The sequence below is a fragment of the Manis pentadactyla genome, chromosome 7 (assembly GCF_030020395.1).
Source record: "Manis pentadactyla isolate mManPen7 chromosome 7, mManPen7.hap1, whole genome shotgun sequence".
NCBI classification, from domain to species: Eukaryota; Metazoa; Chordata; class Mammalia; order Pholidota; family Manidae; genus Manis; species Manis pentadactyla.
This window is the reverse complement of record NC_080025.1, coordinates 131,217,917-131,229,916: the sequence shown is the minus strand read 5'-3', so window position 1 is coordinate 131,229,916 and position 12,000 is coordinate 131,217,917. Positions and strand designations below refer to the sequence as shown.

The 12,000-nt window shown below is 45.8% G+C and overlaps 1 long non-coding RNA gene across 1 annotated transcript; it reads right to left on the bottom strand.

The window, feature by feature from the left end:
* Positions 1 to 391: 391 nt before the first annotated feature.
* On the bottom strand, positions 392 to 5,161 carry LOC130684390 (uncharacterized). The gene is made up of 3 exons (XR_008998642.1): positions 4,789 to 5,161; positions 3,677 to 3,766; positions 392 to 916 (listed from the first exon to the last, which is right to left on the bottom strand). It is a non-coding gene; the product is annotated as an uncharacterized LOC130684390 (long non-coding RNA).
* Positions 5,162 to 12,000: the final 6,839 nt, after the last annotated feature.

The following is a 12,000-nucleotide window of genomic DNA, read 5'->3' as shown; positions in this document are numbered from 1 at the left end:
TTTAAAAACACTAGCAGTAAATTAAAATGATACCAAAAAAAACCCCCCAAAAAACAAAAAACCACTAGTAGCTTCTGCCTTGGTCTCTTGGTGCCCTGAGACATCATGTAAGTTCAACCACCCTGCTGGGGAGACCACATGGCTCTGAGACTACGCGGGAGGAAAAGGGCCCAGCTGAGTCCAGCCCTACAGCCACCCCCGCCGAGGTGTCCAGTATGTGCACGAAGGCATCTTGGATGCTCCAGACCAGCCCAGCTGCCAACTTAAGGCCACCAAGTTACCCTGCTTGATGCCACATGGAGCAGAAGAATTGCCCAGCTACTCTGTGTCCAAGTCTCAGATCCACAGAATAATGGGATATAATACAATAATGTTTAGTTTGTTAGTTTGTTACACAGCAATATATAACTGCAAGAGGGAATCAGTGCCCTTCCGGGAGAGTATGTGTTAAACATGAGCAAAGCACCGGATCAGGTTAGACCCTGACTCTTCTTCAGCTGCTTTTCAATGGGCGCTCATAGGCCCTCTTAGGGTGCCAGGACTTGGGGTCTGCCCTGTGTGTCAGTGGATAGGGATCCTAGGTGCCTGCTTGGGGTGCAAGATGGCCACACTGAAGTAGGGTCCTCTTGGTGGGGAGCAGATCTTCGGCTTATAACCAACAAATATCTAGAAGGGAAATTGTTGAGTCATGGATATGTACATTTCTAAGCTTTTTGCTATACACTGCCAAATTGTACTCCAGAAAGGACCTACCAATTTCTAGTTCCTTCTACAGTCTATGAGTGCCTGCTCCCTGGCCCCTCAGTAGCACTGGCTATTATCAACTGCAGTAGTAATTGTGATCTTACAGGTAATGTCATCCGTTTGCACGACCTCAGCATGTTCATCTTTGCATCCATTGTGCCTGGCGTACTGTCTGGAAAGAAGTAGGTACACAATAAAGATTTGTTAAGTCTCAAAAGACTGCAAAATCTATTCCTCCAACCCAAAACCCTCTCCTGTCTGTCTACGTCCCACAGGTGCCTCAATTTTATCATCCATGCAGTCCTTCACCTCCAACCCTGCTTCCTCCCCCCGCCACACGGTGGTCCCTGTCTCACTGACTGGCACATCAGCTGGCTCAGTTAGCCTAGCTAGAAACTTGGGAAACTTCCTTTGTCCCTTTGCCACTTCCTCTTACTCACTCCTCCCATCCAACCGTTGATCACGCCTGCCAAGTCTATTCATTCTTCACCAAGGCATTCATTCTAAAAGTACTTCTTGATCATCGACTGTGTGCCAGGGACTTAGTATTGGAGGTATTGAGAATAAAATATACAAAATCTCTGCCCTCATAGAATATTTTAGTTGGGGAAGATTATAAAAAAATTAACAAATTATATGGGATGTCAGATGGTGGTAAATGCTGTGGAGAAAAAACTAGGCAAGGAAGAGTGACAGGGTATGGGAGGGAGGCTGCTGTTTTAAGTAGGTAGACAAGGAAGTCTCACTTAGGAGGTCAAATTCAAGCAGAGACCTGAAGGAGGTGAGGGAGCCACGAGGCTTTTAAATACCTCCTGAATCCATGCTCTGCTCTCCATCTGCACTGCCTTGGCCCTAGTTAAAGCTACCACATCTTTCGCTCTTGGATTATTACTAGTCTTACGGCCATCCATCTCCCAATTCATTATCCACCTTTCCCCTAGGGTGATCTTTCTCAAGGCAAAGCCTGATTCCACACTCTTGCTTAAAACTAGTAGTTAGCCCAAACTCCTCAAGCTGAAAATCTGATAATCCATTAATACACATTCTGGGAGGGCAAGATCTTCCCCAACCTTGCATCCCCCAAGTCCCCTTGACAGCCACAGCCACTTTGAGCTCCTATGATAAGCATGGCACTGAACTTTTAAAAACCATCTTAAACTTCTCTCTTCTCATTCCATAAAGAAAAAACTGGGCTTTTTTGTTGTTGATTCCTTTTTATTTCGCCTTGAAATGCCTGTTAGAGAACCTGGATCCCTTTAAAAGAGCCATTCATTCAGGAAGGGTAGGTTATGGGGCTGGAAGAAACTTTCTAATCAGTAAGGTAAGAGCTAATCATGCAAATCAGGGGCATTTGTAGCTGGACCAAGTGGGAAGGGGCTGCAGCTTTACATTATTCATAAGCTATAGGCTGGCGGCATGGCCCTGGATATCAACAGCATAAGCTATATGGACTTTAGATCTTGGCGTGATAAGGGTACAAACTCTGCACCCTTGGAGAGTCAGTTTGCAGCAATAGGGGTTGGGTCTGGCAGGGTGTGGGGGGCTCTGCATGCTACGTCATGGGGTCTCTGGGTCAGGCTTCCTGAGTGTAGGTGACTGAAGTGGAGGGCTCAGTGGGGCCGAGGAGCGCCATGTCCCTGGGGCCCACCCCAGCCTTGGTTCTGGTGAACCTAGTTAGTGTCCTCGTGCTGTCTAGCAGGCTGGGACTACACCCGGGGTCTGCCTTGCAAATTCAAGCTGTAGGTCCCAAGGTCACATGAACCACTCAGTGCAAAGCTGTGTCCACAGCTAGGACAATGACAATCAGTAGGTGTCCTATTTTGGGGCATTAGAGGAACAGAAACTGCATCTGAGGGGTGGGATATTAATGAGGGGCAGGATAGCCTTTGCTCCGTTAGTCTCCCTGAAGGATGCTGCCTTCAAAGACCAAATTCAGGGGCATCCTTCCAGAACCTGCTCTCCACAGGTGGCCATGGCAAACTTTCCAAGCATTGCCATCTAAATTTGAACAGTACCAGAGGGTGGGCTAATTAACATGAGAGGGGTTAAAAGGCATGAGAGGCGTAAAGTGTATTTAGGATATATACTTGGCTGGGAAGACTTTATAGGCTTGAGCACCTTTTTTCATGAATGAATTTAAATAAAAGTAAATCTGGTACTTGACAGTTAAGGAGCCAAACTCCAGATCCCAGATCTCCCATAATCAACAGAGAACTGTCTCCAGATTTGCCAAGGTGAGTCTGATCCTGTTGACAAAACTCTGTGGTGTCTACCTAGGGGTAAACGTTCCAATAATGGCGGTGGTCAGAGAGTAGGGACAGAGTGGGGACTTCACTGGACTTATAGAGCATGCTCAGACAGCTTTTGTCCTCCCTTGCTAATAAAGGTTGTAGCACACTGCCTGCTGGCACAGCTGTGGGGAGGAGGCATATTACTTCTCCTCACTCCTTATGGTTGAAGGCTCCTGACGCTTACCGAAGGAACTCCATAGATAGGAATGCCAAATTGGCTTAGATCTGTGCTATGGCCTGAATGTTTGTTTCTCCCAAAATGCCTACACTAAAATCCGAATCCCCATTGTGATGGTATTAGGAGGTGGGGCCTTGTGGAGGTGATAAGGTCATGGGAGTGAAGCCCTCATGAATGGGGCTACTACCCTTGCAAGAGACCCCACAGAGCTCCCTAGTCCCTTCCACCCTGTGAGGACCCAGTGTGAAGGCACCATCTGCCAACCAGAAAGTGGGCCTTCACTAGACACCAAATCTACCTGTGTCTTGATCTTGATCTTGGACTTCCCAGAACTGTGGACAACACATTTCTGTTGCTTATAACCTACCTAGTTTCTGATATGTTGTTGTATCCAGAATGGACTAAGACAATCCATCCTTTGTGCAGGGGTGGGATGTGGGGCAAATCATTTGGATATACTCACTTCCCTTCAGAACTTTGAGGAGGGTCTGGAATGGCATGTAACCATCTCAGGGGGCTGCTGGGGCAGGACCTGCATCACAACTAACCATATCTAGGAGACATGGGAATGAGAATCCAAGAAAATAATGGTTAATAAAACCACACAACTTAAGAATTCCTATAAGCCCTGTGAAAAGTAAAGTATGTTTGCTGTATTGTAGGCAAATGAATTGCAGCTCTTTAAGTAACAAAAGGCCTGTACCTTGTGCTTTGTTAGTCTCCTAAAACTGACTGAGTTAACAGCATTTCAGTGTTATGTCTCCTTATTTTAAAATGGCAACTTCAGATCTCCTTCAAAATCATTAACGTTTACTTCCATTAGGACATCAGAGAAATATAAGGAACTCTGAACTGTTGAAGACAGTAGAAAAGAGAAAGACAGACTTTTCTCCCAGTCTTTTTCATGCTTTGGTAAGTAAGTGGACCTGGGTTGCTACAGGAGAAGAGCTCAGTTCTGGGGACTGGTATTGAATGGCGCTGTGATGGGAAGCTTCCAAAGAAAAAGGGGCTGGTCCAAGTGAGATGATTAGATCTCAGTGAAAACTTAGGAGTAGAGATGTATGGTCTCTTTCTTAGGAATTCTTAAGCCTTAAAAACAGTTAATTATAATAATATTATATTTTGTCTGTATGTATTAGATGGATACGGAGGCTTCCCTGTGAATAGTTAGAAACACTGAAATAAGACCTATGTATATGGCTCCCTAATACCAAAGAGTTAAAACAAAGGAAGGAGGCAAAGAAAGGAAAAAACAGAAGCAAACTGGGAGGGGCTGGGTCACTCCCTGAGTGAACATCCCCGTTGCTTTGGTCTCTAAAGCAAACATGCAGGTGGAGCACTTGACATTAGCAAAGCACCATCTCTTCTCCCCCAGAGACTCTAAATTTGGCTCCCATTCCCATCATTCCACTCAAATTATTGATGCCAATAATTTCATCCCTTAAAAGAACTCCGTTGCTTTTTCAGCTTTCTGCCTCATAGTCAGCCTCTTTGTTGTGTGTATTAGGATACTCAAGGTTATGTTGCAGTAACAGCCCCCAAATTTCAACAGTTTAAAACAAAGATTCTGCTTACATCACATGTCCCCTGCAGGTCAGCTGGGGCTCTGCTCTGCACCCTTTCCTTCTGGGACCTGAACACACTGAGCAGTGATCGTCTGGACTGTTGCTGGGAATTGCAGCAGAGGGGGCGTGAGCTCTGGAGGGCTGCACACAGGTAATTAAATGCTGTGATTGGGAAGTGGCACACTTCTATTCACAACTCAACACCACTAATCACATGGTCCGCCACAAAACTCAAAAGAGCCAAGAAATGCAATCCTACTATATTCCTAGAAAGTGGAAAACAGGAAATACTGAGAATCTGATTAAAATCTCAGACTTTTATTTCATTTAATACACTTATAAACCATCCCTCCAAAAGCTATATATGTGTAATTTCAGGGGATGCAAAGATCCCATGTATCTACTGACTCCCAGCAAGGTTAAGAGCAAATAATTAAAGAAACAATGTGCCAGCCCTCCTCGCTTACTAGCTTACCTTGTTGGCTAATTTTTTTGACTGTACTCTGCTGACCCTCCTCATATATCTGAGGGTTTTCCTTTTTTGCTTCATTTTCTTGAACTGTAGAGTTTGCCAAAATGCACCTCTTCATCTGAAATCGCCCATCACCACCCTGGTGCTAAACTTTCTTCAAGACTGTAGTCCAGGTCTACATCTCCCATTAAGCTGGGTCTGGGTAACAATTGTTTATAATCATGATTCCTCCTTCTTTCCTCAAGCATTCAGTCTGAACCACATAATGGGCTTTCAGGAGCACTGCAATGGCTCGCCATACCCCAGAGGTGCCTCCTGTGTGCTGCTCATTGTTTCCCTTCTACCCCTCCACTTGGCAGCTTAATGGTGTGGGGGCACATTTGGGCTCCCAAATGCACAGTTCCTGGGGTTGGCAGTCAAGACACCGGGAGCCTGGTGCTGGCTTAGTCACTAAGAGTCCCACTCTCTTCTTCTGGACCTCCTCACTTGACCCCTCAGGAAAGTGAGATGGTTGGGACAAAAGCTCGCTCAAGTTCTATCCAGCTCTTGTGAATCCACCACAGAGTTAGCTACAAAGAAATGAATTGCTGTCATTGCTCCACCCCTAATTATAATAAAAGCAGTATCCCCTCCCTCTGCCACTTTCCAGGAAGATTATCTGAGGACTGCTCCTGAAGCCCAGTTTGGCTAACAAACTTCCTGTTTCAGGGCAGAAAATGAAGAGGGAAGGAAGAGAGATCCTTGATACAGTGAAAATGGAAGTTCCATGACAAGGATCCTCACCTGATCCTAATCTACTCACCCACTGTGTACATGCAATGATGTAAAACTTAGCCTACCGCATAGGCGCATGGTTGTATACCCATTGGCAATAAGTCATTACTGCCTGTGTTGCTATAAAAAGAGCTTCACCCAGTGCTAGAAGAAAGGAGAGCAGAGGCTGGAGGCGAGAGCAGAATCTGGAGCAGAGGCAGCACCTGAGACAGACTTGCTACTTGCAGACCGCCCTGGAAGTGGACAGGATTCTAGAGGCTGACCTTTCACCATGAGAATAAAGCTTGGTATAAGCCCATTTTACCCACAATGTTCCACTGTCATTTTTCAGTCTCACCAAATCCAGAGTGAACTTGCCCAGAGCTGAAACCCCCTTCAGCCTGGAGCTACATTTGGGAAATTCCCTTAATCTAGCTACTGTTTTGAAAGGTCTCAGATCTCCCAGTGGAAGAAAGAAAAAGAGACTGGTATTTGGAGGAAAGGAGAGAGTTTTCCAACCTGGAGTGTCAGATTCCTAAAGCTGAGGAGAGATGGGCTGTAGATTCCACAGTAGCTCCAGCTGCACCAGCCTGTGGTGCCTCCCAGGAGCAGGGCCTTGGGCGGCCTGCAGAGGTTGGGCTGGATGAAGCCTGGGGACACTAGGGAGAACCTGTGTATCTGGAGCAGCAGCATTTGAGGGCATCAGGTCCAGGGCAGAGGTGACAAAGTTAGGGTGACACACTGATGACGATACGGTCTTGCCCCGTGTTCCTGACCTGCTGGACTGTTGGCATAACCAAAAGGAAGGGAAGCCTCTCCCCAGCCTCCCTATCAAGAAACCCCAAAATCATTCCTGAGATTAGACTTTTGCTGAGAATGTCAGGTGGGACCTCAGTGCTAGATTTGATTTAGGAAAAAGAAAGTGACACTCACTCACCTCCATTGCACAGAGCAATTTGTGAACTTATCAGAGATTCATGATCCGTCATTCCTCAGCACAGGCAGGAAGAGCAACAGCAAGCTCAAACCCCAGGCACAAGGCCATTATACCTGTTCAGGACTGGTCCCTAAAGGTCCGGGAGCCTCAGAGTTCAATGAGGTGCACTTAATACATTGGCAGGCAATGAGAGGCAAGCTCACTAACAGCTGGACAGGAAGCAGGTTTGAGGAACCAGATGCCTGGGCAGTAGTCCTGTGTGGGAGAGGGGACCAAAACAATGGAACAACAAAATCAGAACTCCTGTTGCCTGGGAGCTTCAGGCTTCCAAATACAGCAAGTGGCTCCCCTGGGCCCCTCCTGGGCATAGCCTAGGCCTTTCTAAGGACGTGCCCCTCCAGGGTGGCTGCACTCCTACACGTCACCAAAGCAGGCTTTCTAGATATTAAGTCAATAGCTCTCCTCAAAAGAAACAGGCAAATAATACCATCATTAGCATAATCGAGTATTATTACGTATATGTAATATTTATTAAGTGCCAGGTGCTGAATACCTTTTACTTTGTGCAGCAATATTGTTGGACAGGAGCTATATTATTATCCCATTTCACAGGTGAGGTAACTGAGACTTAGGACATTTAATAACTTGTGCAACATCAAACCACTTGTCAGTAAAGGGCTGAGGTGACTTTCTGAGCCAAGGCACAGCGGACTCTAAACTCTGAGCATTTAGCCCCAATCCCCAAAGGCCACTCCAACTTTTGGCCCAGGTGTGGGTCACCTTCAGCCTCCAGCTGGCTGGGCTCAATCCCTGGGCCAAAGGTTTTTGTTTCCAAGAGAAGTGCAGATAAACTGGCCACAGGGGGCTGAGGGGAAGCAGAGAGGAGAGTGGGAAAGGGATTCATTCCAGGAGAGGGCAGAGCAGATGGAGGGTCAGCCTACCAGAGAATGTCACTTGGCGCTCACATGTTTACCATGTGAGGTCCCCTCCCTGTGCCTCGCCGGAGGAGGGGCATTGGTTTAGAACAGGGACTAGAGGGGCTCCGAGCAGGAACTCTGGTGGAGGAATCCGTTGGGTCACATGCTTAACCTGAGCCTTAGTTTCCTCTTTGAAGTCGGGATGATAACAGGATCTATCTCATGGGATTTGGGGGAGGTTTAAAAGTAATAATGTAGTAAATAAAGCATTTAGCACAGCGCTTGATACATATCAAGCGCTCTGTTCATGGACTCTAAAATAATGTACTAGCAACCATAAAATAAAAATAACACAAAACAGGTACTAATGTTTCCTGATCTTTCCCAGTAAATAAATCCTTGTGAAAGAAAACTCAGCCTGGTAGGTGATTACATAAGTTTGGAATGAGGAGATTGCCAAATCTCCAATATTATCTATTGTACATTCTGAGGCCACATTCTAAATAGGATTGAGTATAATGGGAACTACACTTACCTTGCAGGAAATACCTTTTGTTTTCCCATTCTACATACATACATAAGCTGTATGTACATTTAAAACTACATGGGCGGCCTTCATAGGTCATTGTGTTCTCAGGGTCCCAGGACTCCTGCTCCAGGTGTGTCAATGTTCCAGCAATATTTTTAATTATGGACGTAAGTCTCAGGCCCAGGTACGTTAAAGCAATTCCTCAGATCATGCACACTTCATCATACTCACACCTAGTTCCATTAGCAGACATTCTTCTCTGGTGTTTGCATCTCAAATCATTTTTAAAGAAATTTCCAGCTCAATTCCAGTGGCTTTTGCATCTCATTACACTCTTGATAATTAGCGATATCTCATTACGCCCCGGCTTCCGTTGGAATAGGATTAGTTGTTTTCACGCATAAACCTGTGCTGTGCCTTACACGGCACCTCTTCAAAATTCCAGGCAGGCCTTCTGCCCCAGCCAAACCAGGACAACTACTTGCAGCTGCGTACACTTCATTATACGTTCCATTTCAGGAAAAGACTCGGCTGTTTTTCACATCTGGTAACACGCTTATTAATTATGTACTTCTTATAACAACTGTGCCTAATTAGGACAGAGTCGAAACCTTTGCTGAGCCCAACCATTCTTTGTTTTCTTGTTCTCGGTAGCTCATTACCCTCCCCCCAAATTATGCCCAATTTGTTTGACATCCCTGACACATTAAGACAATTGCTCTGTGTGTGTGTATTTCAGCACACACTCTGCTTTCCTCACAAAATCTTGTTGATCAGGACACTCCTTAATTTCATATCCAGCTGGTCTTCTCATCACATTTGCCCCAGTGGAGTAGAGTCTAGCTTGGGCTTGTCAAATCCTGATCACTCTGTTCCTTCCTGTGAAATTTCTGTGCTCTGGTCCTTGGGATGTAGCCACAGCTCTGCGTCAGAGCAAGAATCCTGAACACAATGGCCTCCACGCATTCACAGAGCCTACCCTTTTCCATCAACAAATGGTAAAGAAAGGGCAAACTTCCCGGCTCTGTGCCAAGCCAAAGAGGGCTTGAGTTTCTGGAAGGGCAAAGCTCGGAAGAGAGCAGCAAAGGGTCGGGCTGAAGAGTTCAGTCCCCAGTCCTGAATGAGATGTTTTCCTAAATGAAAGGGTAGTTTTGGCAGATGGAGTGGGTGATAAGGACTCTGGGGAGGACAACATCAGAGTGGAAGTTGCAGACCTCTTTGAAGTATAATTCCATGTCACAAGGGACTGTCCCTTTTGCTTGCCACTGCATGAATCCCGTATCACCTGAGTTGTAGCAGGTGATTGTATCTTTGTGACTGACTGACTGCATTAATGCTAAGAAATTCATGGAAACAACTTGACAGTAAAAATCATCAGGGTTTGAAAAAGGCATCCCACAGTATGGGAGAATATATTTGTAAATGACATATCTGACAAGGGGTTAACATCCAAAATATATAAAGAACTTACATGCCTCAACACCCAAAAAGCAAATAACCCGATTAACAAATGGGCAGAGGATATGAAGAGACAGTTCTCCAAAGAAGAAATTCAGATGGCCAACAGGCACATGAAAAGATGCTCCACATCACTAATTTTCAGGGAAATGCAAATTAAAACCACAATGAGATACCACCTCACACCAGTTAGGATGGCCAGCATAGAAAAGACTAAGAATAACAAATGCTGGCGAGGATGCAGAGGAAGGGGAACCCTCCTACACTGCTGGTGGGAATGTAAGCTAGTTCAACGATTGTGGAAAGCAATATGGAGGTTCCTCAAAAAACTAAAAATAGAAATACCATTTGACTCAGGAATCCTACTCCTTGGAATTTACCCAAAGAATACAACTTCTCAGATTCAAAAAGACATATGCACCCCTATGTTTATTGCAGCACTTTTTACAATAGCCAAGAAATGGAAGCAACCTAAGTGTCCAGCAGTAGATGAATGGATAAAGAAGAGGTGGTACATATGTACAATGGAATACTATTCGGCCATAAGAAAGAAACAAATCCTACCACTTGCAACAACATGGATGGAGCTGGAGGATATTATGCTCAGTGAAATAAGCCAGGCAGAGAAAGACAAGTGCCAAATGATTTCCCTCATTTGTGGAGTATAACAATGAAGCAAAACTGAAGGAACAAAACAGCAGCAGACTCACAGACTCCAAGAAGAGACTAGTGGTTACCAAAGGGGAGGGGTGTGGGAGGGAGGCTTGGGAGGGAGGGAGAAGGGGATTGAGGGGCATTATGTTTAGTACACATGGTGTGGGGGATCACAGGGAGAACAGTGTAGCACAGAGAAGGCAAATAGTGAATCTGTGGCATCTTGCTGCACTGATGGACAGTGACTGCATTGGGGTATGGGTGGGGACTTGATAATATGGGTAAATGTAGGAGCCACATTGTTTTTTCTTGTGAAACCTTCATAAGAGTGTGTATCAATCACACCTTAATAAAAAATTAAAATCAATCAATCAATCAATCAAACTACCACAGTCTGTCATTGCCAGGCACCTTTGCTTTGCCAAGCTGCCTGGGAAGGTCTATAAAAAACAAAAAAACAAAACAAAAAAAAAAACCAGGGTTTGGTTGCCAATTCAACTTGATGTACTTGAGTTTTTCCTCCCAAGCTAGGAAACATAAATTAATGACTCTCAGGCTGAGACATCATTTAGGCAAGAAGGTGGTCCTGGACAGGGGCTGCGGCTTTTGTGAACGAAGTTACGCTATCCACATCCATTTGACCCTCTGTTGGATGTGCCATTAGCTGTTCTTGACCTGTTGAAGAATAAAGACGTGTACCATCCGATGAAGAAATCTGGTCCTTGAATGTCCTGGACAGATGCTTAGATGCCTTTTTCTGTGGGAAATGACATTTTTCAATTATACTGTTACTGTAAGCAAAGCAGGGATTCTACTAAATGCCCCCCTGAAGCAGCTCATCTCTGCCAGTTCTCAGTGTTGTTGGCATTTTACTCAGTCCAAACCCATGTCCCTTTCTGCAGCCAGTAACACTGCCCTGAGCAGCCCCCGACCCACCCTGAGCTCCTACAGCATCGCTGTCACCACTCCGGGGTTATTCGCCTGGAGCCGACAGGAAGAAGAAAAGGTGCACAGCAATGCTGGGAGGCCGACCCTGGCAGGCAGCTGAGAGGAGGCCTCCAGACCGGAGGGCCAGCCCGAGACTCCCCTCACCCCTTCCTCCCACGCCTACTTCTTAAATATACTACTTCCTAGGATGTTGTTCAGGGGCACCTTGCTCTTCCAGGCCGTCCCTGACACAGACCAGCTTCTTCCCATCAGGCCTCTGAAGCTGCACCGATGTACGACTTCCTCCCAGAACCCCCGGGACGACCCTCTTCCGGCTGTCTGCTGACTTCCCTTCAAAGCCGCCCCACTGTGTGGCCTAATTTCTAACACAGCCCTGAGTGTGCATCTGTTAGGGTTCTGGTTAGAGTCTAGTTTCCATACTCTGACTTAAAGGTACATAATAAGGGTGTCCGCATTGTTGAGTATCGGCCCTCATGCCTAGCAGCGTCTGGCATATATCAGGACCTCAGGGAATGTTTGCTGAATAAAGAATACAAGAAAAACCATACACAATA